General features: G+C 37.3%; 1 pseudogene; it reads left to right on the top strand.

Moving 5' to 3' along the window:
* The first annotated feature begins 3,504 nt into the window (after positions 1–3,504).
* On the top strand, positions 3,505–4,930 carry LOC108985429 (annotated as a pseudogene).
* The last annotated feature ends 10,510 nt before the right edge of the window (positions 4,931–15,440 follow it).

The raw sequence follows: 15,440 nt of genomic DNA, 5'->3' as shown, positions 1-15,440 counted from the left end.
AAACCATTTATGTAATTTATTGGCTTGGACACTCAATCAATACTTCAATACAAAGCCTTGACAGTATACACTACTAATGCTTTCTCATGGGCTTGAATTTCTAGGAGATAATTGGTTATAAGGTCTATACATGCGTTTAAAGGATACATGCTAGGTGATCTGTGAAAAAAAAAAAATGATATCATTGCTTACAAGAACAGAGAATAAAATAAGTTTTCTTATTAACACTTGGGGGCTTTTGTTGCTTTTTCTGAGTGAACATAAGAAATCATTGTATTGAGCAGATTTGATGTTGTTAGGCTTAGCTTGACATTGGTTTCATTGTAAACATGTGGTTGCTAAGCATTCACTAATCTCTGTATATTTTGAGAGAGACAAGACCATGATTTCCATTTGCTCTCATAATACTATAAGTTTATTTCACGTGAAAATGATGATATATGGAATAATTTGGCAGGATTGCAAAAGGATCCAAGTGAGTTTCATTCAAGAGCTTGATGTACATGACATGACATGAGTTTCATTCAAGTAAGTTTCCTTTTGTGGGGTTTATCTTTTGTTAATTAGATTTCTGTTGAGGAAAAATGACTTCTGCCTTTTGTGGTCTATGCTGTACTTAAATCCTTTTGAACATTTTCACAAGGATTAATATTGTTGAAGAAAAACCAATTGATGGTTTGTAGCTAGGAGATCCTTAAAACGATTAATTTTCTTGTTAATGCTCCTTGACTAATTAGGTAGACATCCATTTCTAGAACATGACGTAGGACAGACATACAACATGCATTAATTGCTTATTAGTTAATTGTTGGGATGCTATTAATATTAACTGTGCCAACCTTGTTGTGCAATCCTCATAACTTCTTTCTAGACTTCAGTTCTCTAAGGTGTCATCTATGGGCCAGTGTTAGTTTAGAAAAGTTACCGGACAGTAAAAGAGGAAAATATTCACATGTGAGTTGTTGTACCAAGGATTTCATTACACGGTCAACAAAATCTGGAACTTCTACATCTCCTGCTCATTTGTCTGTAAGTTAGTGTTTTCATATGTTCATTGTTGTACCAAGACTCCTAGAGTACTTAAATGTCTTCTGTTTCAAACTTTGGTGCAACTTAGTACACAAGATTTATGTATGTAAATAATATTTCTTGATGAATATACTGATCGATGTTTGTGAAACTGCATCTTAATGGGTAGAATTCATTGTTAGAGAGTGAGAACCTCCGATGGTGGTGGCGTAGAACGAAGAGTCTTGTAGAGCTCTGTTTGACATGCATCTTTGTTATAGAGGGCTGATGACTATGGCTAAGAAGTAAGGGGTGCTCTTGCATGAGACTAGAGGTACAAGTTGGAAATAATGATGAATCTTAACTTCTTTTTTTTTTAGAGGTGGCACGACCTGTAAAATATATGTAAAATGGTATAGATGTATCATTATATTTCTTTTGTTTTTATCTTTTCAGGTATATGTAACATAAAATTTTAAAATATATATATATATATATATTAATTTTTCTCGTGACATTCAATATAATCTTAGAAAATAACCTTTTTAGGGTAGGATTTAGTGCATTGAGGTCCTCTTCAATTCTCAACCTAAAGAAAGTGGGAAAACAGAAGAAGTCATCCCTCCATGTGACAGGACATATCCGAAGTTCAAATTTTTCCATCCAGCTATTCTCATTTTTTCTTTAAAATATTTTATTTCAGTGCCAAAAAAAAAAAAAAACGGAAGTATCTGCATATTTTACATGTGAGTAAGACCATAATAATCGCTATCTGTAACATCTTGCATGTAGGTCAAGATTATTGGGGTGGAGCCATATGATGCAAATTCAATGGCACTATCACTTTTCCATGGGCAGCGAATTATGCTGGATAATATAGGAGGATTTGCAGATGGAGTTGCTATGGAAGTGGTTGGGGAAGAAACTTTCAAGTTGTGCAGAGAACTCATGGATGGAGTAGTACTTGTATACCAAGATGCTATCTGTGCATCAATAAGGGTGCCTCTCTCTTCCAACTCTTATATCTAAACCTGATTTAAGGTTTCAAAAATAAAGTTGAACATTCAATACTTACCTAATACATGATGGGCCCAAAATTTTTTTTGTTGAGCTAAGCTCACAAGTGAGCCGTGTAAATGTGATTTTCTTTTGGAACAATGTCTGTTAAAGGGTTAATACTACTTGATATGACTCATACATTGGCCAGAAAAGACAGAATGTTAGGAATTCTATTGAGAAAATGAAAAGAAAAAAGTGAACATTTTAGCTAGTGTGCCTACAACATATCACATCTCCAGTTCATCTCATTTGAGGGATCCCGTGGCATTCAGTGATTGCGTGGATGGCTCGGGAACGCATTCTAGCCATACAACATGCAGTTATCTATATGTATGACTTTAATAGCGTTTAGTAGTTGTTAGGATATATAGGTAGCTAGAATGGAAAGATTCTTTCGAATTGTTTTCTAGAAACGACAATGTTAGCGTTTAGTCTTGTGTGAAATATATAGTCAATAGAGGATTCAGACCGCTAGCTTATACGTGACATATTTTTCAACCAGCTGTACTACGTACAGTACCAAATTAGTAGTTGTGGAATGAATAAACTTGACCAAATTAATTTAGTCTGAGAATTCATTTTAGAAATTTAGCAAATCTATTCTTATTGTATTAAAATATTAATTTTAACATTTTCATTTATTTTAACAGTACCAAACGTATACACACCTTCGGCCAACTGAGACCCAACACTATCTGAAGTTAGTGATATAATCTGAAGTTAAAATTATTATTTATTTGTTGAACCTATTATTGCATTTTATTTTACACTTTAATTATTCTTTGATTAAAATTTAACTTTATTAAGCTCACTACTAATGCTCTAAAAATGAAGAGATTCTTTTGAATTGTTTTCTAGAAACGACAATGCTAGGGCGTCGCCAGTATATATGCTTCTAATGTATTTTCAATTTCTTTTTCTTTTTCTTTCAAATATTTTAAAATATATTTAAATATTTTAAAAAAATACACATTTACTAGTAATCACTTTTTTGTTTTACCATTAGCTGCCCCTAGCTAGTGTGGGATATTTCGTTGGCTTCTGGGCTATAGCAAAAACTCTAGTACTGATTTTTTGTTTTACCATAGGCATGATTTGTTAACAAAACGTATATCGGTGAAGTATTTTATTAAAAGAAAAGAAATTTGTGGAGTGTACAAAAGTCATATAATTATTTAAAAATAAATAAATAAATACGAGATTCATATAAAAAAATTAATTTTTTAATAATAGAGTATCATATTTTTTTTTAAAATAATTATACGATATTTATACCGTTCACGAATATAATTATGATTACTCTTTAAGAAAAATGTTGTGAGAAAGACTGAAGGATAATATATTATCGCATGACACGTGTTTTGAAAAATTTGTATATATGTTGTGTGTGTGAAAATAGAGGATTCAGACTGCTAGCAGACATATTTCAACCATTACTACAGTCCTTGAATTCTCTCCTTATAAAACGCTCTCCCACGACTTCACAACCAATAAAAGATTAAATATAGACGGCACAGCCATGCTAGCTCCCATTGCTAAGAGGTAATACTAAAAAGAAAAGCTTCTAGTATCTATATATGTGCGTTAATTTGCTCTATCTTGTTGTCACTACAAGAAAACTGTTTATTTGTGGCCATTTAATTCCAGCGAAATGATTATTGACAGCCAAAAAGAGACTGTTTTGATCACAAATAATGTTTTCGCCGCAATTAAATGGTCACAAAAGCCCATTTTTCTTGTAGCGTGTCTTTCTCTCTATAGTTTATATAATTTGTTGTGATATTTCAAAGTTTACCGTAATAAAATTTAGAATATGCAGACTAGCAGGCAAGGTTGCCTTGATAACCGGAGGTGCAAGTGGCATTGGCGAGAGTACGGCAAGACTATTCGCTGAACATGGTGCTAAGGTCATCATTGCTGACATCCAAGACGAGCTTGGTTTCTCAATTTGTCAAGACAAAAGCACCAATGGTGCCATTTCCTACGTCAATTGCGATGTCACTAGCGAGTCAGATGTCCAAAATGCTGTCAACACTGCGGTGTCGAAGCATCGGAAACTCGACATAATGTTCAGCAATGCAGGGCGTGCTGCCCGAGTAGATGCAAACATCTTAGCCTTTGATCAGGAGGAGTACAAGAAAGTTTTTGATGTGAATGTCTGGGGGTCAATGCTGGCAGCAAAACACGCGGCTAAAGTAATGATTCCAGAGAAAAAGGGCAACATTATATTCAACGCAAGCTCTGTAACACAGTCACAAGGAATGGCCCCGCACCCCTACACGGCGTCCAAGCATGCCGTGGTGGGACTAACGAAGAATTTATGAGTTGAGTTGGGGCAGTACGGAATTAGAGTCAATTGCATATCACCATTTGGTGTGGCCACACCTATGCTCCTAAAATTGTTGGGAATAGATAAGAAGGAAACGGTTGAAGAGATTGTGTCCACCGCGGCAAATTTGAAAGGGCCAGTTTTGGAAGCTGTAGATTTGGCGGAGGCAGCTTTGTTCTTGGCGAGCGAGGAGTCCAAGTACGTGAGTGGGCTCAACCTTGTCGTGGACGGGGGTTTTAGTGCCACCAATATAGCTCTTTCTGAGGCCATACGAAAGCTCTTCAACTGAGAGCAAAAGCATAATAGTTATCTTTGCTCCAATCATATATGCTTGTTTTCAGCGTACGTACGCGCGTACGTGTCGCGCGCAGTTGTAATGTTTGTACGTTGAAATCTAAATAATCTCCCATGGAATTATAATAAATGCAGGAAGGTGGATAATTTCCTGTGATAGCATAACTGAGTATTTTATTGATCTTTATATAAAGAGGCAGACTAGGGTACGAGGAAGTTGGTTAGCTCATGAAGTGTCGAACAAGCAAGCATTAACATAAATTTCTTAAATTAGACTCGTATTGGGCATATCATACAAATTTGTTTGGATTTAGATTTCCTGGTCCCTTCTACTAGCCTTTCCCTTTTTGTTCTGGTTTAAACACCTATTTAATCCCCAAACTTCTGATCAATGTTTGAGGATTGTGTAAAAGGGGTCACCAAAAGAAAATGAGTAATACTACATGCAGTCGTAGAGTGCGCAAGCGTCGTGCAATCGCTTTGAAAAAGAGTAGTGTCCACTACTAAAAAATTAATTTTTTATGTGGATCCCGTATATATTCATATTTTTCAAACTGATTGTACAGTATTTGCACACTCACGACTGCAACTATCATTTCTCAAAAAGAAGAAATTATTAGATACTTTCAGAGTACAATCCGTGGTATTCTCATCTTACATACTACAACGTGTCTTCTAATTTTAATAGACATAACATCCTATAATAAGATGAGAGTACCACATAACCATTTGCTAGGAATACTTAATATATAACTACTGGTCAATAAAACCATGCAAGCCCTTTCTCTAACCTTAATCAATACGCCCAGCATTCCAATCCAAATGGCCGGCTCCCTATGTAACTAGTGACATAACTGGAGGGGGCATGCCGACCGGTTAGCCCACTACAATACAATTTGTTTTTTGTGACAGAGGAAACCGTCACAAAAAATTGCCAAAACATCACTAAAGATATTTGGTGACGGTTTGAAACCGTGACCTAATGTGCGTCACAGAAAACAATTGGTGACGGTTTACTATTGAACCGTCACTAAAAATATTTTTAGTTACGGTTGGAGGTGTTCCGTTTCGTTGAATTTGTAGTGACGGTTGGAGGTGTTCTGTTTGGTTGAAGGTTCGAACGTTACCTTTTTGTGACGGTTGAGAATTGTCAGAGAAAGTAACGTTCGGACGTCCAATTGAACGTTCGAACGGCAACCCGACCGATTGGCGTTCGAATGAGAGAAGTTGACATTCGTTGATTATAGTTCAAACGTATCATATTTACGTTCAAACGTTTATGCGTCCGAACGTTAATTATAATAAACGTTCAACTTTCCGTTTGAATGTTAACGGACCAATGTTCAAACGTAACGGGTTTAACGTTCAGACGTTATTTCAAATGTAAACGAATGAGCGTTTGAATGCAAGTGGTATGTTCGGAGGTTTGTTCGAACGTTAATCGTTTAATCATTCGAACGTTTTGTTCATTTGAGGGTGAGTACGTTCGAACGTAGAGGCCTACGTTCGAATGTTACTATACAATTTTATGTATTCACGTTCGAACGTTGGTTCGAATGTGAACCAATGTTCAAATGTTTTTAATTTACATTCGAACGTACTGATCAAAAATACTAATTTCATAAAATTTAAAAATATATCAATTGTATCATATTACATACCATCATTTAACAAGTAACAATGTCTTATAAAATTTTAAAATTAGATATTAAAACTAGCCACCAATACTGATAAAATTTATTTCTTCTTTTTCCCTCGTCCACCGCGATTCTGTCGCAACGATATAACACACTCCATTTGCACCATCATCTCCCGTTGCACTTGCTCTTGAACTTCATTGCATATTCTTTCCTCCTGGTCTCTCTGTTGGTCCTGCAAATGCGTCTCTAATTGAGACTGTCGTTCTAAGAGAGACACTAACTCTTACTGTCTCGACCTCATATACTCATTCTCATACTATGCAACTTCTAAATCTTTGGTAAGATTATGAATTTGTGAAGTCAATGAGGTTGAGGAGGATGAACATCTATGCTTGATAGATCGTCCCAAACCTCTTGCCATACTAGACTGTGGCCCGAGCATTTGTGTGAATATATGTCTACGTCACTAGGAGAGGATTCCCCAGAAGCCGACTGCATCTCCATCATTTTTTCCTGCAATTTGAAAAGTAATGATCATTAATAAGTAACGCATTAAAAGAAACAGAAATAAAAAAATAAATTATTCACGTGTTACATAATTTATTTAACAAAATTAACACTGCTTACATAATTATCTACAGCGACAGCATCTATCCACTTACTATGCTCATTAGTATGAGCAGCAACATAGACATAAATGATGGAAAACTTTTCAAGATAATGTTAGTATAAAAGAATATCAGAAAAATAAATGAATCTATAATTTTTTAATTACCATTTTTTCAGCAAGACGTTGGAATTACCTTGAACCGGCACGATGGTGGATAGTCAAAACGGATCTATTCTGTGCATTTGTAGAACTCAAGTGCTACAAAATATATTAAGAATGTAAATTATAATATATATACATATAATATATAGAATGAATATGAATGCAAATAATTAAAAGATATAAACGTAAAATACCTGATAATCTGGATATGCAAAAAGATCACAACATTTTCTCCAATCATCTAACTTCATCTACTGGAAATGAGACTGCGTAGCCTCTTCGAACGTCTCAAACTTCTTGAAGTGGTCATGACATCGTCCCTTGTGACGTCGGAATAGTGTAGCTACCAACTCATTCACGGTTCTCAAATCCTCGCTACGACCAAAGTTGAGGTCGAATTGATCCTAACAAGTGAATCAGGTCAAAAATATGATATACTAATCTAGGTGAAAAAAATGTATTCTCAAAGTAAAATCACCAGCACACGACTTTGAATGTGCTCTTTAATCTCATTCGGAATATCTCGCCATGAGCGCACATAAAATGGAGCATAAGCTTGAACTACTGTGCCAATATAAGAGGAAAGCGTTGTTGCACTATCATCCACTCTTCTAGTGGAATTATCATGAATGGTGATCTTGAGCTTTCCGTACCTTCTACTTTTCTCAGGAGAGATGTCACGTGTATAGCCACAACCGCGACGTGGAGATGCATCAACAACATAATTAATTATAATTATAGTTATATAGTTATTGAGACAAAAGTATTAACTATATAATTAATTATCAACGACAATATTTCCTTACTGGTAGGTGTCAACTGACTGTTGTTCTCTTGCGTGTTAACTTGATCTTCAGAAGCAGATTCCTCGAGTAGGGAGTCCCTCAATGGGTTTGGGAGTGGGACTTCGTTGTCATTTTGGCGACATTCTTGAAAATAATTAATTATATAAAAGAAAGTTAATTAGAAGAAATTTTGAAAATTCAAGATATTTTATAGTCACCTATATAAATAAAATATTTAGTACTTTTATTCTTCATCTTTGGATGTATTTTATTCTTCATATTTAGTACGAATAAAATATTTAATTATATTCAGAATCTCTCTCAATAACATCTTCATCATCATCATGCATTTCTTCTTCATCCTCCTTATCCATCTCCTGGCTGGATTCTGATTCGTCTTCATCTTCTGACACTTCTTCTTCTTCTTCCTCCTCACATATTTGAATTGAATGATCATTTAATACGGACGGGTCAAGATGGACGGGTGGGACATCATCTCTACACAAGGGGAGCAACTCGAGTGCACCGAGGTCAACAAACAAGTTAATACCCTCTCCATCTTCCTGGTATGCCTCCACAATTGGAGTGTCATCTTCATCTCCACTATTCTCGTACTCTGTAGTCGTTCCTGCTTCATACATATTTCGAGGGACAAATTTTTGTACGACTCTCCAAGTTATCTCTCCACTATCTTCATCAGCACTTTTCATTGGATCAATCAAGTAATAGACTTGGGTAGCTTGACAAGCCAATACGAATGGATCATCTTTGTACCATTTAGATGCAGTATTGACACTCGTAAAGTGATTATCCCTATGTATCGAAACCCGACCACCACCTAGATCCCACCAATCACATTTAAAGACATATGTTACAAACCCACCCAGATATTTCAATCTGATAATATCATGTATGAAACCATAATAGTCAATATCATCTGTTCCATGACTCCCATCGACCAACAAACCAAAGTTTTGAGTCTTTCTATTACGTTCACGGTCCAGAGTATGGAATCTATAACCTCAAACCGTGCATGCAGTGTATCGAAGTGCTCTATTTGAGGGACCATAGGCCAATGCATACAATTCAAAAGAAATTGATCCAGGATCACGCGGACGTTGTTCCAGAATCTAACAATGGAAATAGTATATATTTATTAAAAGTTATCCAGAGTTAAAAGTTTCAAAATATAGCATATATATAATTTTAGCTCAAACATATTCTTCAAACCATCTAGGAAATTCTTCCTCGTGTCTTGCCTCTATATTTTCTATGCCTTCCATCCTAAGTGTGTCCATGTACTCATTGTTATAGATAAATGCAAAAGAAGTATATTTTGAGCACAACAGTTATAGTTAAACTTGAAAAAAACTAGAATGATTCGAAGTATGGAATGACATACCTGAGATAATCATCAATCTCCCGGCAATTATTTAGCACATACCACCAAACTTTACCCAACTCTCCATCGATTAAATCGTAACCCGTTTGTGCACCCAAGGGTCATACATTCTGGGAAAACACTAATAGCTCACGAGGAGGAGGAGCAACAAGATCAGTATTTTGCTCTTGACGATTAAATCGTGTCTCAACACCACAAAGATTTAGAGAGCAAAATGTTAACCATTCATCGTGTATATAGGCCTCTGCTATTGAACCCTCAGCTCTGGCTTTATTCCCAACAGTGTGCTTCAGTCGACCCAAATATCTTTCAACTGGATACATCCAACGGAACTGCACTGGTCCACCCAACAGTACCTCTCGCGGTAAATGTATTGCTAAATGAGCCATGACATCAAAAAATGATGGTGGAAAGATACCACTATGGGGATATCACTGTGGACATTCCTAGTACTTCGGGTGTGCAGATTTGTGGTGGAGGTTGTGAGGAATCAGAACCATGTGGAATGATGATGCATGAGGTGCTAGTTGAGACGGTGGTAGAGAAGGGGCATTGCATGGCACTATGGATGAGATGGAGTCGTTGACTGTTGTGATCCCAGTAGATGAGTTACCACCGGATGGAGTGGTTGAAGATTATGTCTCAGAGTCAAATGAAGAAAGAGCAGAACATCTTGGAAAAAAAAAAGACTACCCTTCGGATGGAATGGTTGAGGATTATGTTTCGGAACCTAATGAAGATAGTATAGAGCACCTATGTAAAATTAAGGAGTATCCGTCTGATGGGGATGCTACAACGGTGAAAGATGCAAGTAAGGGTGGACGAACTCTTAGAAGCCCATCTCGAGTTCCTAGCAAGCCCGCTCAGAAGAATTTATGATCTCTATGACTCTTTTCTGGAATATCCGTGGTATTTGAACATCGTGGAGACGCCTATATAAGTTGGTAAGGAAGTCTCAAGTTAAAAAATTGGTTGAAGTTTGATTATGGTTTTTCTAATCAAAGTGTTGCTGGAAAATTATGGTTGTTATGGAAAGATGAGTTAGAGGTTTCTGTTAGTCAATTTAGTGCTCAACATGTGTCTGTCTTGTTGAAGGATGCCGTTCATTCTGTTATGGATTATGTGGTTTATGCAAAATGTAACCGTATGGAAAGGCGTGATCTCTGGAGGTTGTTACAGTTGGAGGCCGTGCAAGATATCCCCTGGTGTTGTCTTGGTAATTTTAATAGTATTCTTGGGGATGAGGAACGTAGGGGTAGTGGACCTCGGTCGAGAATGGCAATTGATAATTTTAATGATTTTATTGAGTCATGTGGTTTACCGGAAATGAAGTCAATGGGGGCCAAGTTTTATTGGTGTAATGGGCAGCGAGGTTTGGCTAGAAGCTGGTTGAAACTGGACAAATGTCTCCTAAATCCTCTGGCTGTGGAATTATTACCAGATGCTTTGTATAATTATTTGCCTCGTTCGACGTTGGATCATGCTCCTATGCTCTTTGTTTTAAAGTCTCAGGCATGTAGATATGGTCCATCGTCTTTTAAGTTCCAACAAATGTGGATGTCTCATGTGAACTTTAGAGAAGTTGTGCAAGGCGCTTGGAAGGCTCCAATTGCTGATGTGGGGTTGTCTCATCTTGGTGCTAAATTAAAAAGTTTGAAAATGGTTTTGAAATATTGGAATCGTAGAGTGTTTGGCCATATGGAAAATAATATATGTGAGTTGGAAAAGCAGATAGAAAGAATTGAGGGTCAATTGCAGGCTAGCTTTTCTGAAGAGCTTGAGTCAGAATTACTAATTTCCAAGGAAGAGCTTGCAGTGTGGCATCTCAGAGAGGAGACTTGGTTATCTCAACAAACCAAAATTAGGTGGATGGTGGATGGAGAAGGGAGAGGCCTCCGCTCAATTTTTTAAAACTTTTGCTTCTGTTAATAAGCTGAGGGTGCAGGAAATGCATCTACGTGATGGTTCTTGTTTATCAACCTCGGAGGCTATTGATGCTAGGGCTGTGGAATTCTTGAGTGATTTTTTGAAGGCAAGACCAAGGAGGGCTACCCCAGATTTATCCTTGTTTGTGCAAAACGTCATTACAGAAAAGGAAAACAATACTCTTCTTCAGCTCCCTTCAATCCAAGAGGTTAAAGAGGCTATGTTTTCTATTTCGACAGATAGTAGTCCAGGCCTAGATGGGTTTGGGTCTGGATTCTATTGTTCGTGGTGGGATATTGTGGAGGCTAATGTGGTGGTCGTAGTTCAGGAGTTCTTAAGTGGTGCCACTCTACCCAGATTCTACTCGGCATCTTACATTGTGCTCCTTCCAAAGGTGCCAAACCCTACTGCGTTTGACAAATTTAGACCCATTAGTTTGTGTTTTGTGGTTTACAATGTGTGCTCTAAAATTCTAGTTCGTAGACTGGCACCTATTTTAAATAAGATTATTTCCCCGGAGTAGGGGGCTTTCTTACCTGGACGAAGCATCTTTGAAAATATTACGTTGGCTCAAGAGATGATTCATTTATTGAATAAATGGGCCCGTAGTGGTGTAATGTCGTAATTAAAGGGATATGGCTAAGGCATATGACAATGTTGACTGGGATTTCTTATTACAGGTCCTGTCCTGTTTTGGTTTTGGCCCTCGATTTTGCGAGTTGATCAAACAGTGCATTTCTACTCCATGGTTCTCTGTGGTTATGAATGGCACAATGAAAGGATTCTTTCCCAGTGGGCGTGGTTTGAGGCAAGAGGATCCTTTATCTCCTTATTTGTTTATCATTGTGGAATAATTATTATCCAGATTGTTAAAGCATAATTTGGCAATGGGAGGATTATTCCATTTTCTCATCCTCAAGGTACTCTTCTTGTATCACATTTATTGTATGCTGATGACATTGTTGTGTTTGCTAATGGTGGGAAGGACTCGCTCGTGCTATCCGGGCTGTCTTTGCTCAATATGAAGATTGGTCTGTTCAGGTGGTGAGTAAAGAGAAGTCTTCTATTTTCTTTCCTACACATTTTACTAGTGCTAAAAAAAAGGAGTGCCTTGAGAATTACATCCTTCTCAGAGGGTTCCTTTCCGGTGAAATATTAGGCGCGCCGCTGGTTTCAAAGATGTTGAAAGTGATTCATTTTGATGGGCTAATGCACCGGATCCGGAGCCAGCTTAAAGGTTGGCAAACGAAGTTCCCATCGTCTGGTGCTCGCATCTTGCTGTTGAGGCATATTGTGGCTAGTGTACCGATACACCACTTTTCTGTTTTGTATGCGCCTAAGGCTGTGGTGGCAAGTCTTAATTGGCTCATGTGTAATTTTTTCTGGGGTTCCTATAATGGTAAACCAAAAAAGAAGTGGGCTTCCTGGGCTAGAGTGTGTACCCCGATTCTTGAAGGGGGTATGGGTCTTTGGAATTTTGAAGATGTGCAGGTGTCGCTCTTCATGAAGTTTGCTTGGAACCTTCTAACTCAAAATTCCATTTGGGTTAATTTCTTTAAGGCAAAATATGTCAAAGAGAGGCATATCTCTTTGATTGAGGCTAGTAAGGGCTCGTTATTCTGGAAGCGAATAGTAGCAGTGTTATCTAAGGTGTTGAGTAATGCCGTGTGGAAGGTAAGGGATGGTCATGTCTCTTTTTGGAGGGATAACTGGTTGTCATCAGGTGCTATTACAGACTCTTGTGAGATATCAGCTTTCTCTTCTCACAATAAGGGAGTGTCGTATTCATAATGGATGGGATGTGGACCTTCTCAGAAGACTGGTGGGGGAATCCAAATTTGGGGAAATCTTGACATCTTTAGGTGAGCAAAAAGATGGGGCAGATATTTGGATTTGGAAGCCGAGTTTGGATGGTATTTTTTCCTCAAAGTTGGGTTGGGAATGTATTCGTGTTAGGGCCCCAAAAACAAAATGGGCTCGTAGGATTTGGCATTCTACACTACCAAAGAAGTATTCAGTTACAATGTGGAAGGCTTTGAACTTTTACCTAAGTGTGGATGCGCGTATTGAAGGAGCTAGGCATTCCAGTGGTTTCTAAATGTGAATGTTGTGTACGGGGTTGTCTGGAAAATCAGGATCATGTCCTAGCCACAAGTACTTTAGCAGTAGAAATTTAGCGCAGGGCGTCGTTGAGTTTGGGGATGCCTTTTAACCCATCTAGGCCTTGGAAGAACACAATGGAGCTTTGGTTTCGACAGGCCTCACATTCATCCCAAAAAGGTATACTTCTTGGTTTGATTCTCATTATTTTAACGTGGTCTCTTTGGGTGTGGCGGTGTAAGGCTAGTATGGAAGGGAAACATGGATCTGTGTAGTCTTTGTGGAGTGCGATCAAAGAGGCAATTGCATGGGTAGGATTACGTCTGAGGACGAGTAAAAAATTGGATAATGGTGACGATAGAATATTGAAGGCCTTCTCAATTCCGGTTAAAGCTCCTTTACGTAAGCCGGTTTGTTTGGTAAAGTGGTGTAAGCCAATAGGGGTGGTTTACGTTGAATGTTGACGGGAGTTCGTTAGGCAATCCAAGGCGCATGGGGGTGGGGCTTATTCGGGATGATCGGGGCTATTTGAGGTTGGCTTTTTGCTAAGGAGTTGGCTCATGGTTCTAATAACGAAGTGGAACTATTAGCTCTTTATTATGGGCTGAAACACTGCAAGGAGGTGGGTTTGCAAAGAATTGAGATTGAACTTGACTCTTTACTTGTTGTTAATTGGTTGGCAAAAGGGAGATGTGGCATGTGCTATCTTGAAGACTATTGGGATGAAATCCAAGAGGTCTTGTCTGGTTTGCAAGTCAAGATCAACCATGTTTATAGAGAAGGAAATTCAGGAGCTGATTTTCTTGCTCGTATGGCCTCGAATCACTATCTGGTATGTGGATAAATTTTGATGATGTTTCGTGGAAGCTCAAAGGTTTTTTACAAGTGGATAGATTAGGTCTTCCTTCTTTGAGGTCTTAGGTCCTCAAAATAAGCTGCGTTTGGCTTAGGCTTGTTAGAATTTGTTTTGGTTTTTGGCTTATTTTGACACTTGGTTTTGGGTTAGCTTATAGCGTTTTGTCCTGTAAGCCCCCATGTGTAATGATGTTACCACGGTATTCCTCCGCCATAAGTGAGGGCTTATTAATAAACTTGGGACAGGGCCGCTATGTGTGTGGCTACTGGCTCTTATGGAAAAAAAAAAAAATGTCATTCTCCAATACAAAGTTGCTTTTTTGATAAGGTAGTTGGTCCTATCTCATTCGAGACTATTATCCATATTGCACACATATCGTCACTCTACTACTTTCCACGTTAGTAGAAATTTCGGTAGCATCTCCCCATAGTTCTCCAAGTATACATGTTCAAATAGAGGGATTGTGACCCTACGAACGATATACCCGAAGAATAGTAGAGTAAGACACCGAAATTTCATATTAAACGTGGAAAGTATGAGTAACAAAAATGTGTAATACAGATAATATAATCTCAAACTGTCCATACTAGACAATTCAAGAATTAGTGGACACATAAATGTATACTAATTCCCAAACGGGTCTAAGGTTATTTATGCAATGTCACACCATATCTATCAAAAAACACTACAAACAATATCTCTATGTTGTTTGAATTAACAATGTCACCTTCTAGTAGTGTTATATTGTTAAACTAGAGAGAGATGGAAGATTATGTGAACAAGTTTCGTGTCTTGTACACAACGAGGGAGAATGATCTTAAAGAAATGTCTAAATTTTAGTCTAATTATTTAACCGTCATAAACTGTTTGACCAAGGCCGGATAGACTTTGATAGTCAAGCAATTAAACTAAAATTCCAACATTTCTTCAAGATCATACTCCCTTATTGTTTACAAGACACGAAACTTGTTCACATATTCTTTTATCTCTCTCAAGTTTAACAATATAACACAATATGAAGGTGACACTATTAAACTTATAAAAAAAATTAAAAATTAATAGTTATTGAATCGAAACTTCAGATTTTTCAATAGGCAACAAATTTTTTTATAGTGATTTTGGATTGGTTGCGGCTATCCTATATGAAATATTAATTTTTTGATCTCGGATTCCTCACAATTATAATTTAATTGTTATTATATATCTTAGGACAATGTTAATTGATACTTATGTTATTTTAATTCTTATTATATAATTGTTATTATAATT

Source organism: Juglans regia, chromosome 5, assembly GCF_001411555.2.
Source record: "Juglans regia cultivar Chandler chromosome 5, Walnut 2.0, whole genome shotgun sequence".
Classification (NCBI taxonomy): domain Eukaryota; kingdom Viridiplantae; phylum Streptophyta; class Magnoliopsida; order Fagales; family Juglandaceae; genus Juglans; species Juglans regia.
This window is presented reverse-complemented; position numbering and strand designations above follow the sequence as displayed.